This window comes from Anomalospiza imberbis, chromosome 23, assembly GCF_031753505.1.
Source record: "Anomalospiza imberbis isolate Cuckoo-Finch-1a 21T00152 chromosome 23, ASM3175350v1, whole genome shotgun sequence".
NCBI lineage: Eukaryota > Metazoa > Chordata > Aves > Passeriformes > Viduidae > Anomalospiza > Anomalospiza imberbis.
Genome location: NC_089703.1, coordinates 8,093,036 through 8,119,688, shown reverse-complemented (window position 1 = coordinate 8,119,688; position 26,653 = coordinate 8,093,036). Strand labels below are relative to the sequence as shown.

The window sequence follows — 26,653 nt, the reverse complement described above, 5'->3', positions numbered from 1 at the left end:
TTGGAAGACTCACAATAAAAGCTCAAGACCTGGCAGTGGTCCCACACACGCTCATGTATGTGAGTCACTTTTACTCACATGAGTAGTCACATCAAAATCAGAGGAATTAGCCTATTATTATTAATTATTATTATTTATGTGTGTAGCAATAGCACATAGGAGTTGTGGTTATGGAGCTGGGCCACATTGTGCAAGGCACTGACAAATCCAGAGCAAAACCTTGGTTTCTGCCCCAAAGAGCTGATGGTGTAAACACCAGACAAGAGGCAACAGGTGGAGACAGACACAGACAGGGAAGCACATGGGAAGAGCAAGACGCTCCTGCAAGGGCTTCTGTGTGGGTGTGCTGATGCGGAGCTCCCTGCTGCCAATGAGCAAAATTATCCAAGAGTGTTCAGGTTTGCCTCACTGCGGCCTAGGGCCCAAATCCTGCAAGCCCTACAGTGGAGGCAGGTCCACCCCATAGACCTACTGCCTGGGCAGGCAGGCAGCTGTACCTCCAAACCCCAGTGCTGAGTGCGCGGTGCCAGTGAGCCCAGGCTCCTAGCTCCGGTACAGGCAGCCAGGGCATGACAGGAAAGGTCTCTGTGGATGCTTCTATGGAATCATCACCACAAAATGTGCACATGCAACTGTAATGTATACTCACTTTCTCAGTGAAATGAAAGGTGGAGCTGGGGAAAGTAGTTTAACACAGAAATGTGATGCCTGCCTGTTGGAAATTCAGGTGCATGAGAACACTTGTCTCTGATCCTGCAGGGACATTTCCCAAAGCCAGCCTAGTCTACAAGGCTGCTCATAGCTTGCACATTTGTTCCTTGGCATTTTTGCTAGCATCCAGACACACAAAAGTTAGTCCTGTGTGTGCAACTGCTAGCAAAGCCAGCACAGCCAAGCTGAGAAATACTACAGTTGTAGATCTGAGACAACAGTTAGCTCTAAACTTGAGTGAAATCCAGACAAAGAACATTAGCAAAAGAAAAATACTGAAGTTCAGAAGTTTGTAAAATAGCGACTGAACCTCATGCCTAGGAAAACCAGCAGGAGAATAAAGCGGTACACACAACCTAGTTATTCGTCATCTCCATGGAGTTTAGTCTCAGGAAACTAAGGTGAACGGGGTCAGCAGACTGCAAAATAGAAAATTTTATAAAATTTACAGTGGCTCTCTGGGAAGGAGGACGGATGCGTAAGAGGAGCCGCTGGTGCAGGAGCAGGGTAAGGGACAGGCAGCTGCGCGCGCGGGCAGGGAAACAGGGACACTGTCTCGCCTTTTCCCTTGCCAGGGGAGGGTGATCCAGTCCGTGTTTTGCAGGTGCCTCTCCCTTCACTGCCTGCCCTGCCTGCCTGGAGACCGAGTCCGCTCCGTGCCCGCTCCCTCCCGCCGCTCCCCCCTTCCCACCCCGGGCGGGCCGGGGCGGGCGGCGGCGGGCTCCAGGCCGGGTTTTGCGCGACGCCCGCCCTCCTGTTAGAAATAGGAAAATTCAATAATCAAAGCAAAGGGGAGCGCGAGGAGGAAAAATCCGGGATCAGGGCAAGTTTGATGGCGCATGCGCGCTGCTGCCTCCATCCCAAACACACACACATTTCCCTTGACTTGGAAAGTCAACCAAAGCAGCCCCAAGTGCAGGTAAGCCCGTCCGCTCCCGCCCGGCCCCGCCGCCGGCAGCCCCGGGGCCGGGGCGCTGCGCGGGCGGGCGGCGCTGCCCGGCAGGTGGGCAGCGCTCCGCGCTCCGAGCCGGTTCCCGTGGGGCAGCGCCCACCTCCGCGGGCAGCGGGCAGCCTCTGCGGGCACCGGCCGACAGCGGGGGCAGCGGCGGCCGCCCGGCCCCGCCGGAGGAGGGAGGTGCCGTGGGGGGCCGGCGACGGCGGGGTAGCGCCGTGCCCGCTCGGCGGCGGAGCCGCGGCCGCGGCGGCGCCAGTCAATTTCCAAGACTTTGGCAGGAGCCCGGGCAGGGGACGGGGGAACACGTGCTCCCGCTCCGCGCCGAGGGCAGGTAACCGCAGCCCCGCCGCGCCGCACCACCCGAGGGTCCCGGCGAGGCGCTGAGAGGTGGGAGGGGAAAGGCGGCAGCAAAGTTGGGCGAGCGGCAGCTGGAGCGCTCCGCGGACAGGGCCGGGCGCGGCGGGGCGAGCCGTGTCGGGGAACTTTCTGCAAAGTGGCCGGGCCGGGGCCGGCAGCGCTTCTCCCGGTGCCCGCAGCGGCACCGCCGCAGCCCCCCAGCAAGGGTCGCGGTGGGCAGGGGCCGCGGCGGCCGGGAGCGCGGGTCGGGGCACCCGGTGCCCGGCCCCCCGGGCGAAGCAGCAGGTTATTTTTACCCGGTGGTATTTGCAGAATGTGCAGCTGATTTGCCATCCGGAGCCAGGAAGTTTTCCCCTTCCGCCTCCTTCCCCTTTCCCCCTTTCTTTCCCCCGTGCGCGGCGGGGTAGTGGCGGGCGGGGGGACGGCCGACCGGGGTGGCGGCGGGTGGGGGGCACGGGCCGGGACTCCCGGGGGAGCGGCTGCCCGCGCTGGAGGCTCTGGGGACGGGGAACAGGTGTCCGAGCCGTCACTCATAAGCCGGGCCGGTGGGGGGGCGAGGGCGCGGACGGGGAAGGCGAGGAGCGGTGGCGTGCTGGGGCCCCGAGCGCCGCCGACCGCGGAGCACCAGTCCCGGGGAGCAGAGGAGGAGCGAGGGGCAGCCGGGGCGCCGAGCAGAGGCGGGCTCGGCGGCGGCCCGGAGCGGGGAGCGAGCTGTCAAGAGGCTCGGGCGGGCGCGGGACCGGCGCTGCCGCTCGCCTCGGGGCCGGCGCCGTGAGCGCCTGGCTGTGCGGCGGGCAACTTGTGCGGCAAACTTTGAGGGGTGGGCTGCGGCTGGAGGCCGCTCCGAATCACGGCAGGTTGGATCGATCGACTCGAGCCCTCCTGCTCTTTCGGGTCGGAAAGGTGAAACTTCTCAGGAGCTGCTCGTCCACCTTCTGTGTGCCCCCTCCTGTCCGCGCTGCACAGCGGGTCCTGGCAGCTCGCTCCCTGGAAGAGTAGCTGTCTCTCCCAAAACTTCATTGATGAATTTATTTCCTCTATTGATTTGCTGACTGTCAGCGTGGTATAATTTCTTGCGAAGGTTTCGGACTTCTCATTTCAGAAGTCCTGCCTGCTTCCCATCTACCTTTTTTTATCTGTGTGTCGCTGCCACCTTGTTAGCTACCCTAAAGGTGGCTTGGAAGAGTTTATGGGAGAATATTGTTGAACTTCAGTAATCAAGTTTCCAGATCTTATGCCTCCTGTTTAATTTATTAGACTAGTTATTTATTCTGTTGATGATAATCTGTTGCTGGTTTCTATGGAGATGTTAAACTGATCTCTTTCAGAAATCAAACTCCATATGCACTAAAACGTTTAAAGGAGCAGCGTCCCCTTTTGTTTTCAGACTTTGTACCTTTTCAGCGCTTTTACTGGGCTCCTGTATATTTTATATATTAAAGCCTGAAGTTGAAGCTTTGAGCAAGACAGAACTTATTATGGCTAACAGAAAGTCAGGGCTTTGATCCTTTTTTTTTTTTTGCATCATCATTTAAAACAGATCATTTTTCCCCCCTCATCGCACAAGATAGCAGAACCCTTTCAAGATCAAAGCGTCCAGCTAAAAACTATTGTTTAAAAAAAAACAAAAACAGAAAAACAGAAAAAGAGACAGTTAAATTAGGGGGATGTTTCCTTAATCTGCTTATTTTGTTCTAAAGATTTTTTTTTTTAGCTTTGTCAACACAACAACAACAGAAACTTGTGGCAACTATATTGTTATTTTTATACCTTCCAAGTCTTTTTAAAGTTAAAATAAGTTCAAAGTCAAATATCTCCAAAGATAAAGTGCTTGTTAGGGTGTTTTTATTACTTGGTTTCTAAATGTGGAAGGTCAGAATCCAGAAAGCTACTGCATTAGAGAAGGTTTTAATAGTCTTTGTCTCATCTTAATGATAGAGCAATCTAAAAAACATTTTCCCTGCAACGTTTATAAATTATTTCAAAGAAGTCTCTCTGCATATAACTCAGTTTTCATTATTTCTTAACTTATCCATTGCATTATTACATGTGATTCAGGGTAATATCACTTTAGAACTAAAGTAATTGAGGTGAGAAATTTTTTTTTTATGCTTAAAATTTGAGAAATCCTGGTAAGCCAGTGTGTTGATTAGGTTGATGCACAGTGCACACCAGTTGTGGGTTTTTGCTTATCTTTTAGAGAAAACTTCAAAGATTTGCAAAAAATATACTACCAACACAATGCATGTTTAACACAGTAAAAGAACCCCTTGTTGTACTTTCTTTTAGTGTATCTTCAAAATGTTTCCACTTCCTAAATCTGAGATGTTTTTCCTCTTGGTGTGCTTCTATACTGATCCTAAAAATAAAAGAATAATCCTAGAGGAAGTAGTGTATGTAACCCTTATAACTCATATATGTCTGTGTGTGTATATACATTTATATTTCATATATATGTTTGTATATATATATGCATAGATACACATGTACAGAAAACATCAAGTGGTTTATGATCTGTCCATACTAGACTTAAATATTTTTTCCTTGTAAATTTCTTCCTTTTTTTTTTTTTAATCCTTTTGTGTGTTTGTGTATGTGATTTGATGTGTGGGAGATAATTTAAGAATTTTTGTAAGTATTCTGTTTATTTGTTTGATTTGAATTGCAAACAGAATTGACTCTGACAAGTAAAAAGAGGAGGGGGAAAAAAGGAAACACTATGGCTTTAAACTCAGGAGTTTGCATATTCTCCTTGTATCTTTCCCCTTTGCTAATTATTGTGTTGTTTTCAGAGCAAATATGTCATATCCATGGCGACCAGGCAGGTTTATTGTCTTTCAGAAGCAATAGCTCACATAAGTAATTAATGACTTCTTTTTTTTTCCTCTGGCTTAGGTTAAACAGATCATTCAAGGAAAGTCATATCTCTCTCTCCTTCTCTCTCTTTTTTTTTTTAGCCCAGTGACATAAGAACATGAGTTAGAACAAGAAAATACTTTAACCAAGAAGTCAACAGCTTATTTTTCCTCATTTCTTTTTAAAAGATCTAAGTGTCAGCTTTCCACACACATGACATTGTCATTCTTGCAGTTTCAGAGCGAAGCCTTTGTACAGGGAAAAGCCACTGAAAGCTGGAGTTAAGTTGGGGTTGTACAGCTGAGCAAAGTGTCTCTGGGTACATGTGGCGGGATGTTGTTCTTGCTTAAGGGTTTTGCTGGGTACTGGGATAAAAACGTTTCCCTCACTTTTCCCCCCTCCCTCCAATTCTATCTGTATTAAAATCAGTGTTAAAATAAAGGTGTGTTTTTGTATCTTGCAGATTGTAATTCAAACAGTTTCCAGGAAAGAATTAGTAATTAATTTTTATATACAGCATATATATACACACATGCTTGAGCTCCACCCAAAACAATCAAGCTAGCTGGAAAAAAAAAAAAAAAACCTTATTTCCTTTTTCTTTTCAAGCCCAAGCAAACTTGCAGAGTAACTTTCAAAAGCTTATTAAAAATAGCCCCCCATTTTTGCAAGGAGTTTGCTGCAGGTATGAATCTTCTTCTTTCCCTTTCCAACTCTGTTTCTTCTTATTAAAGCTGAATTTGCTATCTATCCAAGCCAGAGGCTGGTTATCCTCTATGATTTACTGAGGTGATGGTTGCCCCCTCCCACACTCCCCCCAGCACCTTCACCCCCATTTTGTTTTTGCTAATTTCATTTTCAGAAGGATTTATACACAGTCCAGCTATATAAATTCCTTTGGAGATAAAAGCGCCACACACTTCCATAAACAAAGGCTTTTACTTGCATCCTCTCTTCCTTTTTTTCTTAAAGTAAAAAGGAAAAAAAAAACCCTAAAAACAAAACCCCAAGGCGTCTGATTGAAGCAGGTATCATAAATGCATGCTGGTAACAATTCTGTATTCCACAATGCTGCTACTTTAACTTTTAAAATATGTTTCCTTTCTGGTTTGTAACATTAATCAAAGAGCCGCTTCCTTCCAAATTTCCACAGACTGGGGCTAATTAGAACCACTCGAATCATATTTTGTAAATTCCATGTGGATGTTACTTTAGGTTTCAAGATTGCGAGTGCTTCAGGTTCAGTCTGGCTAGGTACTCTTAAGGTTATTTTTATTAATGTTTCTGTCTCCCAAACCAATTCAGGGTTTCTGTCCATTTATCCCAAATAGATTTGTGGGTTCACACACAAGTATGTCGGAAATAGATGTTACAAGTAGGAAAAAGAAAAGCCGAGAAGGAAGGAGATTTTGCCGTGTAGTTCCAAAGAGCAACAGAGAACCTCCTAAATAACATGAAGCTGAGGATTCAACAGACTTGATAATTGAGCCCTTAACCTTCTGATGTCTGTATCAGAAAAACAGAGTCTAGAAGAGGGAGACAAAGAATAAAAGCAAATACTGGGTAGGAGGAAGCTGAGGAGATGACTGAAATACTGAGGTATAGTTCAGGATATGTATAGATCAGTATTATGATGTTTCCTTTGGCTCAGTTTTTCCCTCTGGTGAAAGGTAGCTGGTTTAAAGGTGGCTTCAGGAGAACCTGATGTTTCCAGTGCAGCCGAGAGTCTGATGTTTCTGTGGTGTGTGCAGGTGTAACTTCCAGAGACTTCTCTTGGAATTTGTGTTTATGTTTCCCTCTTTCCTTTTATTTTTGAAGGACTCACTAGTGATTTTTTTTTTTTAATCTTTATGGGAAGTTAAATATCTAGAAGTTGGAAGTTTTCAGATTGTGATTACCAGGCTGTGCTAAAGGGATTTGAATCGAACCACTTTGAGCATCCGACGGGGTGACTGTTTCCATGCTCTGGTGTAGCATTTCTCTCCCGTACATTTGTTGTACCTAAATAGGGTATCTAAGAATTAGGGGGCAGTTGGCTTGCACAGACATCTCAAAGTTAACTTGCTTTTGGTATATAAGACTGCAGCTTCAAAGAAAAGCAAGGGTGCATCATAAATTTTGCTAAAATTAATCAACCGTTTAAGAGCTGCACATTAACGAGGTTTTCCAGGCAAGCAGCTTTCTTTTCTTCTTTTTCATTCAAAGTCTGAGAGGTTTGAGGTAGAGGAGGGGGGAACATGAGTAAGAAGAGGAAAGGAATGGAATTTCAGGAGAAATAATAAAAACAAAAAAGACTGGATTTGTAGAATATAAATCCTCATGTGTCCTTGATACATACTGTCAGGGGTTTTTTTGGTGGTTTTTTTTTTTTTTTTGGTCGGATTTGTCCTGTGTGCCTTTGACGGAAAAGGCACGTAGAGAGAGAGAGAGAGAGAGAGCGCGACAGAGGGGGAGAGAGAGACGTGTCACTGCTTTGGAGCTCATTATCATTCTTAATAAGTCTTAAGGAATAAAGAGGAGCATTGAGTGTAAATGCTGGGTAATCCTAACACTCCTCAAGGTGAGAGGAGTCTCGAGGACACAGAGAAAGAGAGTGAGGAGGAGGGGGCTACTGTGGGAGCAGGAGAGGAGATGCGTATGAGAGTGGTTTTTAGGGGAGTGGGCACAGGTTAGTAGGGGCTTGTGCCTCTGGGACACTTCGGGTTCGTTCCGCAGGCCTGTGCTGGGGCAAGTTGTCTCCAAGTTGGCGTGCCAGAGATCTCCCAGGTTTGCACCCGAGCAGCCCCGCTGGCCCTTGGGGTTGAAATGCTGGCCTGTAATGGTGCCGTTCTCTGGCGGAGATAGTTCGAGAGCAGCCGGCTGCCCAGGCTGCTCGGCGCGGGCCAGAGCAGCAGCAGCGGCCCGGGGGGCGCTGGCTTGGCCGTGCTGGCTTGGCCGCCTGCTTCCTCGGCTCGGGGTCGCTTCTCAGTCGGTGCACCCTGTCCCTTGCTCCTTTCCCGTCGGTCTGGTTGGGTTCTCAGCTCCTCTTTGCCTGCATTTCCCGGAGCATCTCCCTGCGCGGCTCGGACACTAGGTGGCTTACAGCACAGGCTCGGCTCTGCTCTGCTGGCAGCTGCCAGCGTTCATTCACTCTTTTTGGTGGGCTCCCGTATTCAAACTTCGGGCTGACAGCAAAACATGGAGATGTCTTTGAATCCGTTGTGGATTCAGATATCGCACGACCTTCTTGGCAGTGTGTTTGCAGTCGCATTCGGGGATATGAGCCCTTGGAGAAGGAAGAAAGAGGACATCGATGAAATTAATTCAGAGGCTGGGCTTCTTGCTTTGATGATAAGGAGTCAGGAACCTGCTGGTGTTGCTGAGTCCTTCCCTCTCCAGGCATATTTCACCATACCCATTCTAAAGGGTGTGTGTGTGTGTGTGTGTGTTCCTTTTGGAAAAAAAACATTTCAGGGTTGACATCGCCCTTTTTACTGTGCTGATGTGTAATGGAAGATGCTGAGCTTTCAGTGATGCCCACTGGCCCTTCTTTTCTGGTCTCTTATCTCAACTCCAGTTGCAGGCAGAAGGGATTGCTGTAATTGGGAATTTGCCTAATGCATCCAAAGCCTAAAGAAGGGGAGTGGAATAGCACTTGAATATTTTTTATCCCTCCTGCAGTCTGTGTTGTCTCTCTGGTTCAGCCCTTAGCTTCTGGCTGAAGTAGGAGCTTTACCTTTTAAAAAATTATTCCAAATACCTTGGAACAGATGGGAAGGAGGTGTGGATGCTGAGTTTTGATCAGCTGGCAGAAGCCAAATGCAGTGAGGGGGAAGTCTTGCTAAGTGTTGATTTTTCTGGGTCCAGGTGCTTGGCATCAAGTTAAAGTATTACATTGGTAATATTGTTAGGTATTCAGTTATTGTAATATTATTTGGTATTAAGTTATTAGTAATGGAACTGTGGAGCTTGCCTGTACTTGACAGAGAACTGCTAAGGAACTGTATTAGGCCTGAGTTCATCCTGGTTTCTCCAGTAGTGCCCTTCCAGCATGCCCCAGCCCTGATTTGGAGGGAGCAGGAGGAAACTTGAATGCAGTTTTTGTGCATCATCTGTCTTTTGAACTCTTTCCTGAGACAGCTAATGAACTGTAGCAAGCAGGCTCCATTTCTTGTACAGAGGGATCTGCCTGCAGCCCCTCTCACTCACTCTGCCCAATGGCTGCTGGTGAGGTGTCAGCTAATACCTTTCATGTGTGATTGAGCTGGTCTGGAATAGGACCCGGAGATAGAAGAGTCTGCGCTCACAGAGTTAGCTCTAGAGCCATCCAGCTGCCAAGGCCTCGTGCACAATGACTGCTGTAGGAAAAGGCATAGCCGAACTGTCAGTTCTCAGGGGCCTTTGGAGGCCTTTGGCTCCTTGCCCGCCATGGCATTTTGGGGTAGTTTTCTCTCCAGAAGGTATCCTATTTTTGTTCTGCCACCAGTGATGCTGTTTTGAAACAACATTGGAAACAGCTCTCAGATTCTAAGCCATAGGGCTTGTCATTTCAATGACAATACAACAAGTCACCTCAGAGCTGGTCTCTGAAGCTGCTCCTGATCCCTTTGTGTGCGAAGTCAGCTGGCAAGGTTGGTCTCAGTGCTGGGAGGGCAGCACCGTGTCACACACACCATCATCCATCAGACTTGGGAAGGAACGAGGTAGATGAACTCTACAGGTTTTTCAGGGAGTTTTTTGTTTTGGATGCTGTCCTTTGAAAGAAGAGTGGGAACTGGAAAACTTAAGAGAGAGAGTCCCTTGATAGTCTGGAACTGTGAAGAGGAGTCTTGTTTCAGCTATCTGTTAAAATGTGTTGTGTAGTGACACTTGGGAGGGGCCTGAGGAGCAAATGCTAAGAGTGTGACCCAAGCATAAGTTTGACTGCTGGGCTTGGAGAATAGGTGACTGGAAAATGCATCCTAAAAGTATAAGATAGCCTGGTTCTGATCCCTGCTTGTATTTGAAGGTGGGGGTGGCAGTTGACTTTCACTTAGGAGCCAGTTCTTTTCTTTCCTGGTTTTGCTTCTGCTTCCAATAGCAAAAGGTACTGGGACATTTTATTCCTAAGCAGAATGAACTGCCAGCCCTACACCTTTCCCAGTGTGCATAGGCAGAGCTTTCCAAATAAGAAGACGTGAATGTACCTGGCATAAATGCAAACTGAGCTATGTGATCACAGCCTGTGGCCTTGAGGTATTTCCCTCCTGCCCCACTCGACCCATCCCCATGCCAGGAAGAGCGAGGGCTGCACAGAATCACGCTTGCCTGCGTGGTGCATGATGAGGCTGGCAGAGCAGCTGGGAGGCTGGCAAACAGCTCCCAGCCTGGCTGCCTCCCCGCAGGAGCTGTGTCTGCAGAACATCCTCTCCAGAGGGCCGCTGGTGATGACCCCCTCCCTCTACCAGTGCCTCAGCCTGGTCCAGCTTTATACGAGGGGAGCAGTGTCCTTTCACACTAGTGAGCCAGCAGAATCTCTCCCAGGGGTTATTGTAACCTCTCAGCAGCGATTTGCAAACAGGCATTCGGAGATAAAGTCTTGCTGCCGAGCTCAGGGCCAGTAGGGCAGATAAGAAATGCGGCAGGTTTATGAAAGAGAAGGTGTATGAAATGCAGCCTGCATCTCCCATTTCACTGCACTATGCCAAAACACACAGTTTCTTATTTCAGTCACTGTGATCTTTCAAGGAGGTTAATTTCCATGACGAACTCTGGGCCACGTGCTTGGAGGATTTATCTAATTAGACTGACACTTTTCTTTTTTAAAAAAGAAAATTAAGCTGCACCTTGGAGGACTTAAGTATTTTAAACTGTGGGAGCAGCAGTTGGTAGTGTGATCCCTGCTCACAGAGCAGGGAGAGAGGAAATTTCCCCTTTTCCAGACTCCTGTTTAAGACTTCAGCAAAGGTCCCCATTTACCTAATTTTCTTACTTGGTGGCTGGGTCCTAAAGAGTATTTTATCCTGCCTGAGTCCTTAAAGCCTCAGCTGGCTCTTTAACTCATGTAAACTATTGGTGTTCTGGGCTGTTACGTATTCAGGATGGAGCGGAGGGTAAAGGAGAGACCTACTTATGCTCCTTAGCCATGTCCTAGAAAAACTGCATCCTCCCAGGACAGCGAATGGTGTGCCTGCAGCCATGTAACGACTGAGGTAGGTATACATCCCTCCCACCATGCTTGGGCACCTCAGGCTCCTGAATGTGTGTGCTGGGAAGCTGGTGGGACTGTCCTTGTCTGTGGTCACAAAGAATAGTGAGTCCCAGGAGAACCCCCCAGCCCTTCATCCAGCCTTGTTGCAGTCGGATCATGTTTGGACTTCTTGCTAAAAATGCCTTTCAGACAAGAACTGGGACTGGGACCATGCTGTAATGGAAATACAGCATCTTAGGTTAAGGCAGTTAACGTGCAGGCAAGTCCTGTGCTTCCCTCGGACTGGGTATCTTTCACATGTGCAGGCACAGTGAATGGTGCTGGTTTTGTTCCCATCAGAGGGCTCTTGCAATCCCGCTCACACTCTCTGCCTGCTGCTTTCCCATTATTTGGCAGCTCCTTGTGTTCCTGTGTGTGATTCCAGGTTCAGATCACTTCAGGTCTGGTACTGCTCCAGCTGTTTATCCTTGTAAAGGAGATAGAAGGAACACCTTCTCAGGGCACCATATTTGCTGCACTAAACTCAGACAACTCAGACCACGTTGTCTTGCAGCCCAGGTTGGAACAGAGTAGCATCTGTGGGGAAGGAAGTGTCCATGCAAAAGGGGCAGCATAAGAGTAGCCTTGTGACCTCTGGTGATAATACATTGAATCCTGTGGAGCTGTTCATGGTGCAAGATTCTGCACAGAGTGAGAAAAATACAGCAGCCTTATCCAAGGAGATGGTCACTGGGCATGCCTAAGTCCCCAGCTGTTATACTGGGGAATCTGTAGTGTATTGAACCTGAGATTTAATTTTAATTTGTGTTTGGTGAGTAAAGGAACAAAAATAGGTATTTCCTTTCCTAACCCCCCACCTAAGCAAAAGAAAAAGAGAAAGAAAAATAATAAAACCTACCAGGCACTCAGAGGGCTAACCAATAGGAGCTCTGTTGGCTGGGGAGCAATCGTTCTGGCTTGGTCAGCCATCCCTAACAAGTTACGGGTTGTATAAACTCCCAGCTTACAGCTGTAAATTTACTCAGTTTTGAATACAGCCACAAGCTGGCTCAGCAGGATCTGAAACTGTCTGCTCCAGTAGTCCTGCTATGCTCAGAATTCACATTTGGGGGGCCCCAGCTTTAGACACATGGAACTGTGGGGGGCCAGATAATGGGCTGCATCCCATGCAGCTCCAGATTGAAAGGAACCTCCCCGATATAAACCGTGGTGTTAATTTATCCTTCCCTGGTATTTTGCTTCCTCACCTTGGGTGAATGCTTCTTGATCTCCATAGCTGCGAGTCCGGTGCCCCTGTGCCTTTTCTGTCCCTCACCTTGAGATGGGGAGCTTGGTCCAAGATCTTGGTCCAAGATTCCCTTGCAGAGTGTTTGCAAAACGCCGCCCGGAGCAGCAGTGCCATCTCTGCTGCATGCCGTAGTAGGTGGGCAGGATTTGGTCCATACACGGTCCTGGGCCCTTTCTGCAGTGTCTGCTCAGTCCTTGCTGAGGTGGAGTCAGAGGGTATCTGCTTGAGTGACTGAGAGTAAAAGGAGAGCTCTCCCTTCAGGGTCTGTTGCTGCAGAAGTGACTGATCTCTCTGAACACCTGTAGTGTTGCAACACTGGATACTCCTAGATAGCTGAACTTCTGGCTTGTATTTGAGGCACTGAATCCTACCACAAACAGCAGCATGTTATTTATATTGAAAGAGAATTTAGCCCAGTCACACAGTTAACTTTGGCTACCTCTTACATGTTCAGAAATTGGGTAGTTTCTAGCAGTGTAGAGAAAGAGGGACATATGTACCTGAGCCCATGTGTCCTCTTGGTCTTCAGCAAAAGTGAGGTGATACTTTCTGTTACCTGGAATGGGCTTGGAAGGTAGAGATGGCTTGAGGGATGACCAGCCCCAGACCTCCTCAACATGCATCTGGCAGCCTCTGCCCTGAGGTGCTGCCTGGCTCTGAACGTCCATCTTCACTGGAGCAGAATGGTGACGGCAGAGGTTATGGGGACAGTGTGGTTCCAAACACAGCAAGTGTTCACTCCTGAGTTCAGCTCCCTACAAATAAATGAAAAGGAGTGGTTGCAAATAAAAGATCCAGAAGAAGTTTCCTCTCCTGTCTTCCTCATCTCCCCTGTGGAGTTGTGCTGGCTCTGCCTCTGGCTCCCAAAGGGTTAAGGTGACTCATGCCCCTCTCACCAGATATGCTGGCCGGAACGATTCATCCCAGCCACTAACTGGTGGTGTTTGCTTTGCATTTTCTCGCTCTGGTTTTGATGAAAACATTTAACCAGGAGCTTAGTGTGCAGAGGCTCCCAGCTGACAGCACTGGGCTGGCTTTACCAAGTTGTCCTTGCTGTGTGTAAATTCAGCAGCCGGGCTTAGAGGTGATGGGGGAGGACAAACATGCCTAGCATCACAGCTCCTGGCCCCGTGGTTCCACTCTTCAGAATGCCATTACCTATGGGAATCTTTGGACTCCAGACCCATATCTACTCTAGTCTGCAGCTGCCTTTTTGTACCTAGACAGCTGTTGGCATTGGAAGCCAGTTCAGAGCCTTGGGACAAGGCTGCAGAGGTGGGAAGAGAGGTCCTGGTAGGTTCCGTCGGGCCTGGTCTTACCTGAGAGCAGGGGTGTGACTCAGTAGAGCTTGGGAGATCTGTTCCCAAGACCATCTGGCTGCAATCCTGGGGGATTCTTCCCCCGAAAACAGGCTCTGACAGGCCCTGTGCCACAAAGTGGTGAAGCTACTGGTTCTACTACATGGAGATGGCCTAATCATTCTTTCCTATGCCACTTGGAAGCTTGTGCAGGACTTGCCCAACACAGTCTTGCATTGGAGTTGTTTCGAGTAATAATAACCTGCTCATCTAGATTTTTCTAAGGGGCTTCTGAAGAAGTCTGAGATGGTTTTAATTTTTGCCATGCAAGTGATAGAGAAGTTGCCATATCCTTATGGCATTAGTCTTGAGAGTGGGCATGTCCAAGCTCCTCAGTTCCTGCATCACAGAACCTGTAGGCAGCAGCAGAAACTGAAACATTCCCCAGGGGAGATGCCAGTTTATCTGTGTTGCTGCTGGAAAATGCATTCAAATTTCTGCCCAAACAGGAGATTGTGACATGCAAGAAATTCATCTGACCCATCAGGGCTGCCACTGCTCTGATATTTCTTTACTTTTCTCTCCTTATCTCTGGTGATCTACCATACAAACAACAAAACAAATACAGATGGGAAAATTTATAAACCAGAAAATCTGGATTCCCTGTTCCTGGAAAAGCATGATCCCTTGTTCTCAGCCGCCTCCGTGTGTCATGGGGTCTGCCATGAAGAGATGCCAGAACTGTTGCAAGAGGCCAGGCCTGTGTCTGCCTAAGGAAACTGAGCAGCAGCATAATGCCCTGCATGAGTGTGGATTTCCAAAGGAGATGTGCTGCTCTGGGGAAGCAGGATTTGCCCTCGTAAGAGTTGTTCAACAAAGGCATTTGTTCTCTTTCTGTCCATTTCAAGACCTTGATCCACATCATGCTGAACTGATTATGTCTATTGAGGGAAATTTTCTGCCTCTTCCCTCTCCCTGACTGTTGATAGTCTGGAACTAAATACATATGTCTCATTAAACACAAAAAGAGCCACGCCAGGCCACCACTGCACAACATGCTGCCTGTTATCAGCCTGGAGAAAGGGAGCAAACAGGTGTAGGATAACAGTGCAACTGAGAGAGACCAAAGTGCATCATAAAATAAACAAACAGCCAGTGCTCCAGCTCCCCCAAATGCACCGTGTGGTTCCAAGGGTCTGCAGTGTGCTTTAGAACACGCTCTGATCATGTACCCACTTGGGGCATTGTTTAATTTGCAGCCAGAAATGGGTTGATAATTTTCTGCATCCTAGGGGTGTCTGGCAGCCCCGTGCCCCTTCTGTTGTGCTTGGGGCCACAGGAGCAATGGGAGCTCCCTGCCTCCAGAGCTCACAGTGGTGGCGAAAGAGGCCACTTACAGGATTGACCAGCTGTGGGTCTGACTTGGGCCGTAAAATCAGAAAAAATAGGCCTGGATGAAGTACCAAAGAAGGCATCTGAGCCTTCCCTTACCATAAGTAAAGGCTGTAACTTTTTACTGTGACCTTCACAGCCTTTACTGTTCTCAGGGAAGAGCCCAGTCTCTTTGGTGTGACAGACTTTCCTCCTAAGATTTCTTAGGTGAGGATATTTGTACCAGGATTTTATTTAATTTCTTTGCACCTCTTCGTGCTATGTGAATCTTCTGTTGTCCCTTGTGCTTTGGGGCTGGCAGAGCTTGCAGTGGTGCTGCTGGTATTTTTGTTGCATTTAGTGAAGCAGTGGCTTGGCTTACTGTAGCCCAGCAGCAGCCAGCGCTTTAGTGACTCAGCCCCTGGAATTATGCTTACCCAACAATACCTTTTGTCCTTTGCCCAAAACTTCTAGCCAAGAAAAAGGGAAAAAGGAGGAGGGAGAAAAGAAAGAAAAGATAAAATTCTGCATTTAGTTGTACTTTCATCACAGGTGGTGCCAGTTGGTTTTTGCTTTATTTGTACAGGGTGGGGAAAAGAGAAAAAGAAAACAAGGTGGAACTCAGACAAGGCCCAGGAAATGTTTGAACCTGACAACAAACTTCCTTTGTTCAGGGGAGCAGGGGAAAGAGAACAGAAAAAAGGGACAGAAGACCAGTTGAAACCAACCTTAGCCCTGTGCTCTTGGGCAGGTTTCTTTTTCCTACTCTTTATTGTTTGGGGTCTTTTGTATTGCTTGGTGTCTTGTGATCATTTTATTTGCACAAGGGCTTTTGTGTACTGCCTTCTAGAAGGTAGACAGATGAAAGGTTTACTGGGGACACATTTGTTATTTGGATGGGGAGGATTTGTCAGTTGTTCTGTCATTTATCTATCATTATCTGTCATTTATTCATGCTTTGCATGATCCTTCTCCTCCAGCCATGAAGATCAAGATGGCTAGAGGGAAAGCATGAAGGACCATGCTTCTCAGGAGGAGAGACAGATGAGCAATTTAGGGGCTAGGCAGACAAATCCTGATTAAAATGCAGAAACCAGAGGGTTTTGTTGAGGAGAAAATGAAGAGACTCATGAGGGCAGCTGTTAGGGATACTGCCAAGGGGACTCCTGAGTACCACGAAGTGCTGCGTCACAGACCACACTTTTTTTCACGTTGGCACAAAATCTCTTAATGAATTATCTTGCAATGTTATTCTTCAAAAAGAAGAATTGGGAGTTGTGAGATAGCTGCCCAAGGGGCACTGGAAATTGGAGTAATCTGCTGCTGTGTGGGACAGAATGGATTCTGGTGGGGTTAGGTTTCAGCAGGGCCATTGCAGCCAGTTCATTGGTGGTACAGTATGGTATGACCAGGGCCATGCAGCACTCTTGGAACTTGGTTGGAACACGTAGAGGTGTTTTTCCATCCAAACAGGTGATGACAGCTCTCTCTGTCAGGCACCTGGCAGTCCACATCTGTTACAGCTGGCCTGGGCTGGGATGACACTCAAGGGATCTGTTTCTCTGAGGAGATACTCCTCCCTAGGAGGCTACCTGGTACCTTCCCAAATTGCCCTGAACTTCTTAGCTGTTGACTGTGCGGTGTTGTAGTGGTCTGGTAATGCTGGAATGGCTGGGTGGCGAGGAGACTGGGATGAAAGGCTGTTCAGTCCTTTCTTGCTGAGCTTAGAAATATGTTACACGATGCTCAGGTAGTCTCTGTTATCTCATTTGGGTATCACAAAACGTTGTGTCAAAATGAGTGAGCAAAGCTGTGGATATCACCTGTATTGCAGATGCTGGCCATGCTCTCCAAAGAAAGATTAAATACTTTGATGTGGCTTAAAGTGGGGAGGTGTCCAACTTCCAGTACACAAAAAAGGAAGAAAGAGGAGCCAAGAATGAAAGTCTCCCTCTGGAGCTGGACTGATGTGGGACTTTCCTGCGGTGTCCTGTGGAAGTCTTTCCATTCTTTTGACAATGGCCAAATCACTGCCATGCCTACTATGTTAAAGCATCAAGAGATGCTGTCAATTAAAAACTTGCCCTGATGCCGGGGAAATGGATTCCTTGAATTGCATTAGTAGGAATATGGGCCTATCTTTCCAGTGTAGGTTCCCTCTGAGTTTCTTCAGACAGCCCTGGAGCTTCTCTTTTCCTGACATTACCTCTAAGCCTGTGCTGCAGGACACAGTCCCAGTTAACTCGAGAGCAGAGTCTGAATTCAGTGAGTCCTAAGTGAAAGCTGGAATACTTCCACTACAAAATAGGCTATTCCAGTTTTACACCAAGAGCAGCTGCATTCTGACTTTGGTCCTCAGTCTTTGCCTTAGTTATCTATACAGTGGAGATAATAAAACTTGCCTTCAACACGGCTTGTAGAATTAAGGAACAGTTTCCAGAGCTGGATTGAAGGCAGCTGTGGAACATAGGCTGTATTTTTGGTGCTAGTATATTTGACTGGAGTTTAGAAATTAGGGCCCGAGTGAGACTAAGAGAGGCAGGTGAACACACCTGCTGTACTTTCTCTTCAGAGATGTTCCAAGGAAACCTGCCCAGGGGTCTCAAGGGAAGAGGCTGGTACTGGGGTGCTGGCAGCAGGAGTGGCAGTGGCAAGTGAGCAGCTTTTCTGCCGTCCATTCCAAGCACAAGAGGGACTGTGGGGAATGATTTCAAAGCCACCACTATGGAGATTAAGGGGATGAGAATGTAAATCTCAAGTAAAAAGGTAATTGAATGTAATAGCAAACACTGCTCGGTCTATGTTAATTTTAGCTCTTCCCCTGGATACAAGGCGCTGTATTAGTGTTTTATTACCATTTTGTTTGCACTAATAAAATAGTAAAATTTATTTCAAGGAAGTTGAAGGATGGTTTTACAATGCAAATTTGAAGAAATTGGACTTTTCATTTACACCACTGCTATTTTAAACCCTGAAGGGTGTAAATTAGCCTTCTGTGGCTGGGTGAAATCCACTGCTTCCACAAGCAGGGGGAGGATTTAGTGTGGGGGAGAAGAGAACAAAACCAAATCATCTGAATATTTCAGAGAGACAGAGATATCTGATGAGGAGAGAGAGGAAAAATCTGACTGCCTGTGCCCATTGAGTGGAAGGCTGGAGCAGAGTGGGAAGAGCTGATGAGAAGCTGGTTTGTGCTGGTGAGCAGCTTCAGCTGCCATAAGCATCAGGAAAGGGCAGAACAGGGCATGGAGGTTCCAGTGGGCACGGTGTGCCCTGCCCTGTGCTGGCCATGTGGCTCCTCTGGTGAAGGAGGTGCAGGAGCTGGGGCTCATCTGATTGCCAGGTGCTGTCAATGACAGATGGTTCCTAGAAGTGTGAAAGCCTAGGGCAGGTTTTGCCTTCTGGCTCAGGGGACCCACACGTACCATGTTGCCTGTACCTCTCTTGCTTGGCTGTCTCCATCTCCCTGTCGCAGCCCAGCCCGTCTGGCTGCCAGGCCCTGCTGGCTCTGCTTCCCACTGAGTCACTGCTGCAAGGCAAGGTGCCTACAGACCAAGAGGCTGCTTCAGTGACCTCCTCCTTCACCTGGAACTCCTCTGTGGCATGAAATAGAAAGGAATGGGCTGATTATCTGGTCCCTTTCACCTTTGTAAAGTTGTTTATAACAGTGCTGTTCTCATCACACTTTTGCCAGCTCTTGGCCTTGACATAAATGGATGCTGTAAAGGCTGAGCCACACAGAGCCAGGTCCAAAGAGCCTTGTTTGGTTCCAAAGGTCCTGCACTGAGCTGACCATATATCTCCGGGAGGGGGGTGTCTCAGGGTGTAGAAGCATCCAAACACAGTAGCTTTCTTAGACTTATACTGAGTTTCTGCAACAGGTCTGAAAATCTCGTGGGGTAACTTTAAGGCCTTCATTCTCCTTGTGCAAAGGAAGATGTGGAACAGGAGTTGTAACATCCCTTTTTTCCAAATCCCAGAGGTTCCATTCCCCTGCTGAAGAAGGCTTTGAGTTACTGTTTTATAGTCATGTTCACCTTGCATATGCCTCAGTCTTCCACAATACTAGTGTTGAAGGGAGCCATGTTGAGTTTCTCCTCTATGGGAGAACTAGGATATTTTTTCTTAATCTTGAATGAAATTGTACATTTGTTCATTGTCCTGAGATCGTTGCTTGAAGCAAGTCTATGTATTGTGTTATGCACCTCTCCAACCCACATCAGGCTTTTTACAGTGACAGAGGTACTGATTTGGGTATGAAGCCCTCAGAGAACCCTTTTCCCTCTGCTATCCAGCAGACCGATGAGCACTCAAACACTGCTTGTTCCTAGGCCGTTTTTCTCCAGCAGTGTTAGTGATTTTGCAGCTAGCCCAGTCACACTGCTGTGGGCTGCTGCTTCTGCAGGCTGGAATTGCTCAGGTACCCGTTTGGTGTCTGGCTGCCTGGTCTAGCTGTTGCCCTGCATTCTTGGCCAAGTGGTACTGAGTGAACTGGAGAAGAAAAACCTGCTCCAGTGATCTGATTTTGCAGAGAGGTAGGTCTCCCAGCCCTCCTTTGGACTGTGAATATCATCTGTTAATTTTATCCTCAGGAGGCCTTTCAGTAGAGAAGCCACTGTTTACCCCATGCAAAGGCTGGATAGGGCTTGGACTTGTTACTATTTATGGTCCAGATTGCAGCAAACCTACTGGGAAAGTTGAGGCCAGGCTCCAGGTCCTTCGTCCGTTTGGCTATGCCATTTCTTCTAGTGTCTGGGCATTACAGAAAGCTTTCAAAAGTTTAGCCCTCTTGCAGGTTCAGCTTACAGCACAGTCACCAGCCATGAGTGGTATCAGGCAGCCCTCTTAAACTCCCTGGCCTGCTTCTTTGGTGGGTGTAGCAGAGGCTGAGCCAAGACTGAGGGCGTTACCAAAGAAAGCAAAGACTTATTTTTGGCATTGAAATGGTTTCCTATTCTAGGCGAGTCTGGGGAGCAGCTTGGTTGTGTACCCAAGGATTTAAACAGTGCATTAAGCAGAGGGGTTACACTCCGGGTGGATTTCAATCAAAAACTATAATTACATCAAATAGCAAACGGAAATGGAAAAAGGGGATTACTGACTCGACCCTGAGTGCTGTTGGCTGCTGAACCTGCTCCATTATTTACACCCCCTCTATTGCCTGAGGTGGGGTGTGTATGTGTGTAGGCAGTAAGGCCCCTCCTCCTTTTTCCATTTCCTTCACGCATCTGATGAAGTCAGAGTCCCTGTGCTGGTATCAGTGCTTGGAGGAAGATTGGAATTTGCATGACTTGGATTTGGGACTTTGCAGGGCAGGTTTGATCTCCCTGGGCAACTCTTCCTGGCTCCAGGCAGGAAGAACTGCTCAGCTCAGGCAGTCGTGGGAACCCCCAGGCCTACAAGCTTTCTCTCTTTTTCTGTTTTGCTATCAGACCAGTGTTTTGGACTCTTAACTGCTCATCCTTAAGAAGACTGGAAAGCTCAACGCTGCAAACAGGAAGTTCTTTCTAACCTAGAGATCTGTGTTTAAAACTGCCCTTGAGGTAGTAGAATCATTCTGTGCCTGTATTCAGACTCTGAAAGAGTCTGTCTTGTTTGGTATGACCAAGCCAGTACTACCTAGCTGGGGAATTTACCACACACCTGCACTCACAGTTCAGGCTCCCAGGTTTGCTCTCTGGTTCGAGCTGCTTCCTGCAGTTACTTCAAAATACTTTGTGGATTCCAGTTTGTCCTTTCTGGCACCGCTGCACCTGCCACCTGCCTTCTGGTCTTGGTCTGCCTCGTTTCATTTGTCCTGTTCTCCGAGTTCCTCCTTGTATCTCCCTTCCTTCTTGTCATTGACAGGTTGTGTCTCTACACGTCTGTTGGACACCTGAGTTTGGGAGGGTGTGTAGTGAGTGTGCTGAGATGGCTGGAGCTGTGTACCAGAAAAGAAGGATAAGGAATGCAATTCCCCAGTGCCTTCCCAACTCTTCTTCCTCAAGTGGTTTTCCAGATGTCTAATCCCAGGTTTCATAGCCCAGCCCAGCTCCTGTTTGATGGGCTCTCTTCTTCTCTGCTCATTTTAAATGGGTGAGATTTTGTGCTGAGATGAAGTCTTCCTTTACGCTACAGAAGAGCCTTGCTTGGTGCTGTGCTGCTACAGCATCTGCTCCATCTTTGCCAGATGTGTTGCCCCTCTTTCATCTGTGGCACATTCAGAGCTGGAGGATGTAATGTGGTATGTAGAAGAGAAACCCCAGTACATTCATGGTTGGTTTACACATGGTTTGAGAAGTACTGGAAAAGGACAGTACTCTTTCCCTGCTCTGGATAGCGGCAAATCCATACAGAGTGAGACTTTGCCAGTGCTGGCTGCGCTTTCATGGCACTGACCTCACCTTATCGTGAACACTTGGGGAGGAAAGGTGCTTTGTAAATATATGACAATACTCTCTTCTTACAGACAGATGTTTGATTTTGTAATACAATACAGTGACCTGAAAAAAACCCAAACCCTATCCAAATGTAGATTTCACTGAAAATAATGTAAATACAGTAAGGAAACGCTGTTCAAAACTGAAATCCCTTTTGGCAGGTAAGGGAAAGAGTAATGTTACTGATTAGACCAAGCTCTTCTTCATAATACAAACAGGAAAAAAAATTCTTCAAGACAAATGATCTAAGACACTCCTGCAATTCATTTTTTTCTTCAGCATTTTGCTGACTTTCAATTTATTTTGCGCTTTCTCTGCAGTATTTAGAGTCCTGATATAGTGGTCTAGGGGAATAGTTCAAGAAAACCAAACCCTTAAACAAACGGATTATCTCATTGTTCAAAAGAGTTACAGTGGGAAAAATACATGGTGACAGGTAAATTCTTACGTGAAACATTCTAAAATTGATCCTGATTTTAGATTTGTTTTGTTATACACTCTAGAAGATAGAAAAATCCTAACAGGAAGAATGTTGTAAGAGACACAGGAAAGCTGGACTTGTCCTACTTTGTGCGAGCTTGAATTTACTCCTCACTGTGCAAAGTCTTGTTTTGGCAGCCGTGAATGAGCTGGAGCCAGTAGAACTCCCTAGTTCGGGGCCTTAATGGCTTTTATGATCCAACTGTGACACTTCTGCTGCTTCCTTTTTGCCTTTCCTAACTATATTTTGGAAATGACAGCCCATTTCTGTTCCCTTGTCCTTGTGTAAACCCTGGTTACCTTTCATCAGATGATACGATCTGAGCAGATGCTAAATAAAAGGTTTTATTTTAAAGGGATATCATTTGCAGGTGTGGAAATATATGAGCAGAGGGTGAGGTTGAAAGAGGAGCAGCATGTCGAGATTCAGGCACCCATTGTGGAGGGCTGTTTAACACTTAGAGCTCTAGCTGAAGCGTTCCCAAGCTGCAGGCAGTGAGACATTTGGAAGACTCAGGTCTGTATGTTTTACACGGCAAATGTGTACGAACATTTCAAGTTGCTGAGCCATCCTCTGTTTCTCCTGCCTGCACGGCTCTCATGAGCTCTGCTGTCACAGCACCAGCGGTGCTGCTGCTTCCCAGGGGCTGGCTCAGGAGGGTGTTGTACCCCCAGAGAGCAGAACTCCTGGCAGCAGGCATCTCACCTCGGGGAAGCGATCTTCATGGGTTACTGGTTTTATCAGCAGTCCATCCTTTTCACAGAGAGGGAAGAGAGGGGAGAAATTCCATCTGGCTCTGCTGATTCAGTGGAGTAAAGAGGTGGAATTCATTAGGAAAAAATTGTTTACGGCACAGCTTTAGCCAGAGGATCTTCCATTTTAATGTCCTGCCTTTTTATGATAGATAGTGTGAAAGACAAAAGCAAGCACTAGGGGCTGCTTGATGTTTTTGTTTTTATGTTTTCATTAAAGTTTAATTGTGTGACTTGTGTGGTGTAACTTCTGGAAATGCCTGTTGCAGTTGGTGGCAAAATGATTTTTGATTTGTTGTGTTTGAATCAGGTGCAGGAGTGTTAAACCTCAAAGAGGTATTCAGACATGCATGTGGAGAGAAAATATATTTATCTATAGGATAGCTTTTGATTAATGAAAGAAAGGAACTGAAACTGCTGTGAGAGAAGAATCTCCTTTATTTGAAAGCTCTTCTGCTCCATCACTAGAACAGAGAGTAAGGGTCTTTAAAATTAGTATAACTATAATTTATATCCACCATAAGGATGCTCTTGCCTCCTGATCAGTAATGGAGCCTTAAATATAAATGGATCCTTATCTTGCAAACACTCAAATATTTTCTTTACTCACATGAGGTGTCAAAGGAAAGATTTCTGTAAGGAAAATGGGGCATTTGCATAAGTACCCACAGCATCAAAGAACAGAGAATTTGTATTGCATAAACAACAACAACCACATTAAAATCATACTGCTTTAATAGTTTAGAAAAATATATAACAAAAACATTGAAACTGTAATAGATGTTGCTCTGTGTATCGGTATCGATTTCATAATTTGTGTTGCCTTAATCTTGGGTGGGTGAAGATTAAGAATCTCCACGTAGAGTTATGTGTGTGCAATAAGTGGGAACATTGTAAGCAGCTTTCGTTTGCCTGGAGATGATTTAGGGCACAGTGTTTTCTCTATAAAATCTGGGGTTTAGAAAAACAAAAGAGGATATTTATGAATAAAAATCTTGAAAGGAAAATATCCAATAAACAATGAACTGGAGGAAAAAGCACTTTAACCAAGTTTTACAAACTTCGTGTTGCAGACATGAGAGCAAAGTGACCTCCACATGCACATGTGAAACACTTTTTTCACACTGTCCAACACATCAGTTCCCAAAGGAAATTTGGAGCGTAAGTGGTGAAGAGGAGAATGTAGAAGTTTTGTTTGTGTTCTATAATCTAGAGCCTTTTACGTATAAAACATCTCTACCTGTTTATTTTGAGGTGTGGAAGTTAAACTGATAGTCTGCACTGAAACTGCTTTTTTGGCTCAGTTCAAATTAATTGGTAAGAACCTTATTTTTATTTGGATTTCGTAGAAAAGAGGTAGCTCTGTATTAAACCATTACAAGTTTGTATGAGGTGTCTTCCTATATGCCTTTTTAGAAATTTGTGTTTTTGAAATACTGTTAATCAAGGATAGAAAAAAGAATAGAAGGAAATTCACTCTGTAGAGCATTTGTGAATGAAGGTTAACATGCTCATAAAATGAGGATAAAAAAATTAGCAATGGTCACCTTCAGCTTTGGTTTCTTTGAAACAGAGCTGAGCTTCATCAAAGTAAAAAGCAATTCATTCAGACTTGGGGAAAAGAGTCTCACCTAAAACTTTCCCAGCAAATGGTAGGACTAAACTGCTTTTGCCTAGAATAGAGATTTCTTGCTTCCCACTGGGCTTTTGCTCAATGGTGAGAACTCATTTTCCCAGAAACTGCACCCAGAACATACAGCTGCTTCCTGATCCAGGTAAGTACTGGTTACTAATAAGACATGGACTTTTTTCCTCTACTTATCATCCCTGAAAAATTCCCTCTATGTTAATTTCTTCTTAGTTGCTCTATTTTTTTAACAGATTTTTATTCAGATTTTGTAACTGTACATACTTTGTACATTTGTTTTGTCTGCAAGTAGTTTGTTCTGGTCTGTAAATGACTGTCCAGCCCGTACAGCAGAGCAGGCAAGTCTAGAGCTGGACTCTGTGCTACTTCACAGGGCACCTGAACTCGTGGGTCTGTGTGTTAGGGTGGTACACTCGAACTGTCTTGCAATTTCAGGAGGCAGAAATGGTTTCTTTTCTTGCTGGTCATTCTTTCAGTGAGTCTTTATCTGAACCAGATAGGAACTGAAGCAGGTCTTGGATTGATCCCCTGCTAAGCAGCTTCCCTGTTGTAGGGTGTCATCTTTAACAAAAAATAATAAATTAACCCCCTCACTAGTCATTAAGTGGAAATAGCACTTTCCCCTTAGACTGAGAAGTTTATTTAGCGAAGAAGGGGATAACCCAGTGGTTAGAGCACAAACAGAAATCTTGTAGATTTGACTAAATTGCTGTTTGAGTTTGGTCTGGCTACTTTAACTCCTTGTTTTCCCACCTTCACTGTGGAGCAAAGAATTCCTATGGCATGCCATGCAGTAAAGCTGGAATTTTGACTGGGCAGTAAATACATCTGCATATAGGGGGATTTTAAGTCAGAAATCTGAGGACGTCTCTGAGTTCCCATGCACTTGCTCATTTTTTTTCAGTGAAACAGCTCTGGCTTTTAGAACTAGCAAAAGCAATTACTTTAGTCCAGGGACCAATAGGTGGAAACGTGTAATTTTAAAAAATGGATTTGGTTGTGGGGATCTCTGGGGCTTTGTATTAGGCTGGAATATCACTGCTGCAAGCGATGTCTGTAGGCACTGGGCCTCTGAGAACACCAGGGCTGGCTCAGCCTGGGCTCCTTGTGCCATCGGTCTGACAGCAGAAAGCTCTGCTGCACATCACTTGAGCACAGGCATATGGGTGAAATGGACCTATAATGCATAATTGTAACAAGTAACTAGAATACTGCCTATGCACTTCCAAAATTGGCTGGGTTAATAAAACGTGCTGATTGCTCCCTGAGGATATCAAGGGACTGGATGATATTAGTAAGGGTCACCAGTTCAAATCTGGGGCAAGTTAGCAGTGACTACAACAGCCAGGTTACAGTGTGCTTTTCCGTGAGCTCTTGCAGGCAGGTATCTCTATCCCTGCTGTGTTGGCAGCTGGATTAAAAAAGGAGGATGGCTCTGTGTGGTGCTGACACAGGTCTTCAGAGATGGCAGGCAGTGCTTTCCCAGTTCTGCTTGGGATTTCAGTCCCCTTTCCAGTGTAAGTTTTAAGCATGAAGCTGCTTATCCATGTCCTCTGGATTCACAGTCCTTAAGTCCCACATCTTTCAAGTCTGTCACCTCATTTATGTAGTGCAAACAGCAATTAGTTTGATTATTGTGTTCTATTTTTTAAACAAGGATGGTTGATTTCCAAGTTTCCATGAGAAAGGAAAGGTGGGAATATTCGGCCGTTGCTCTTGCTACTGCTGGTTGTGGGGATTCAGTCTGTCCATCCACGAATGAGGGCATTTCTATCTTGGGAGGTAAATTACCATCACTGTACCTGCACAGTGGTGCTACATCATTTTTTAAGTAACTTCTTGAGCAATAACATTGTACAAGATTCCCACCTGCACCTCTGGGTGAGCAGAGGTTTCCCTGGAATTGCAGCTTATGCCTCCAGGTTGATGCTGTGCAGGGGTCTAGTGAGGGTGTCAGTATGCTCGTGTGTGTAGGAAATTGGTAGCTTTTGGCTAGGCTCTCTGCAGTATCTTGCCCCTTCAAGACACATGGGAAGCTAAACAACATGACATGCTGAGAAGGAGGGCAGCTTCTGGTCAGGGGCTTGTATTTTTGCTGCCTTAGCTGCTGTTATAAATTCCTCACTCTGGCCTTTCACTTCTGATATTTTTCCCTTGGCCAACTCAAAGACGGTTTTGTTACCTCCGGCTCCCTGCAGATGCGGCAGCTTCAGGCAATGAAATATGCTCCAGCCTTTAAAGGGAGGACAGGGAACCTGCTGCTGGGAATCTGAGATGGAGAAGGGTTCCGGGAACACGACCAAGGCTTTTGCCTTCGTTCAGCCCTGGCTGCGTCCATGTGCATGTGC

General features: G+C 46.5%; 1 protein-coding gene across 29 annotated transcripts in view; it reads left to right on the top strand.

Annotated features, from left to right (window-relative positions):
- The window catches only part of CASZ1 (castor zinc finger 1), a 273,107-nt gene that overhangs the window by 77,996 nt on the left and 168,458 nt on the right, over positions 1–26,653 (top strand). For 5 of the 29 annotated variants that reach the window (XM_068171673.1, XM_068171666.1, XM_068171669.1 and 2 more), the window contains exon 1: positions 1,433–1,630. The exons of 23 other annotated variants lie outside the window; for them this stretch is intronic. The gene's annotated coding sequence lies outside the window, so the exon portion shown is untranslated. Of the gene's footprint in view, positions 1–1,432; positions 1,631–26,653 lie in introns of those variants that run through there. One more of the 29 variants, XM_068171697.1, reaches the window with a different exon arrangement.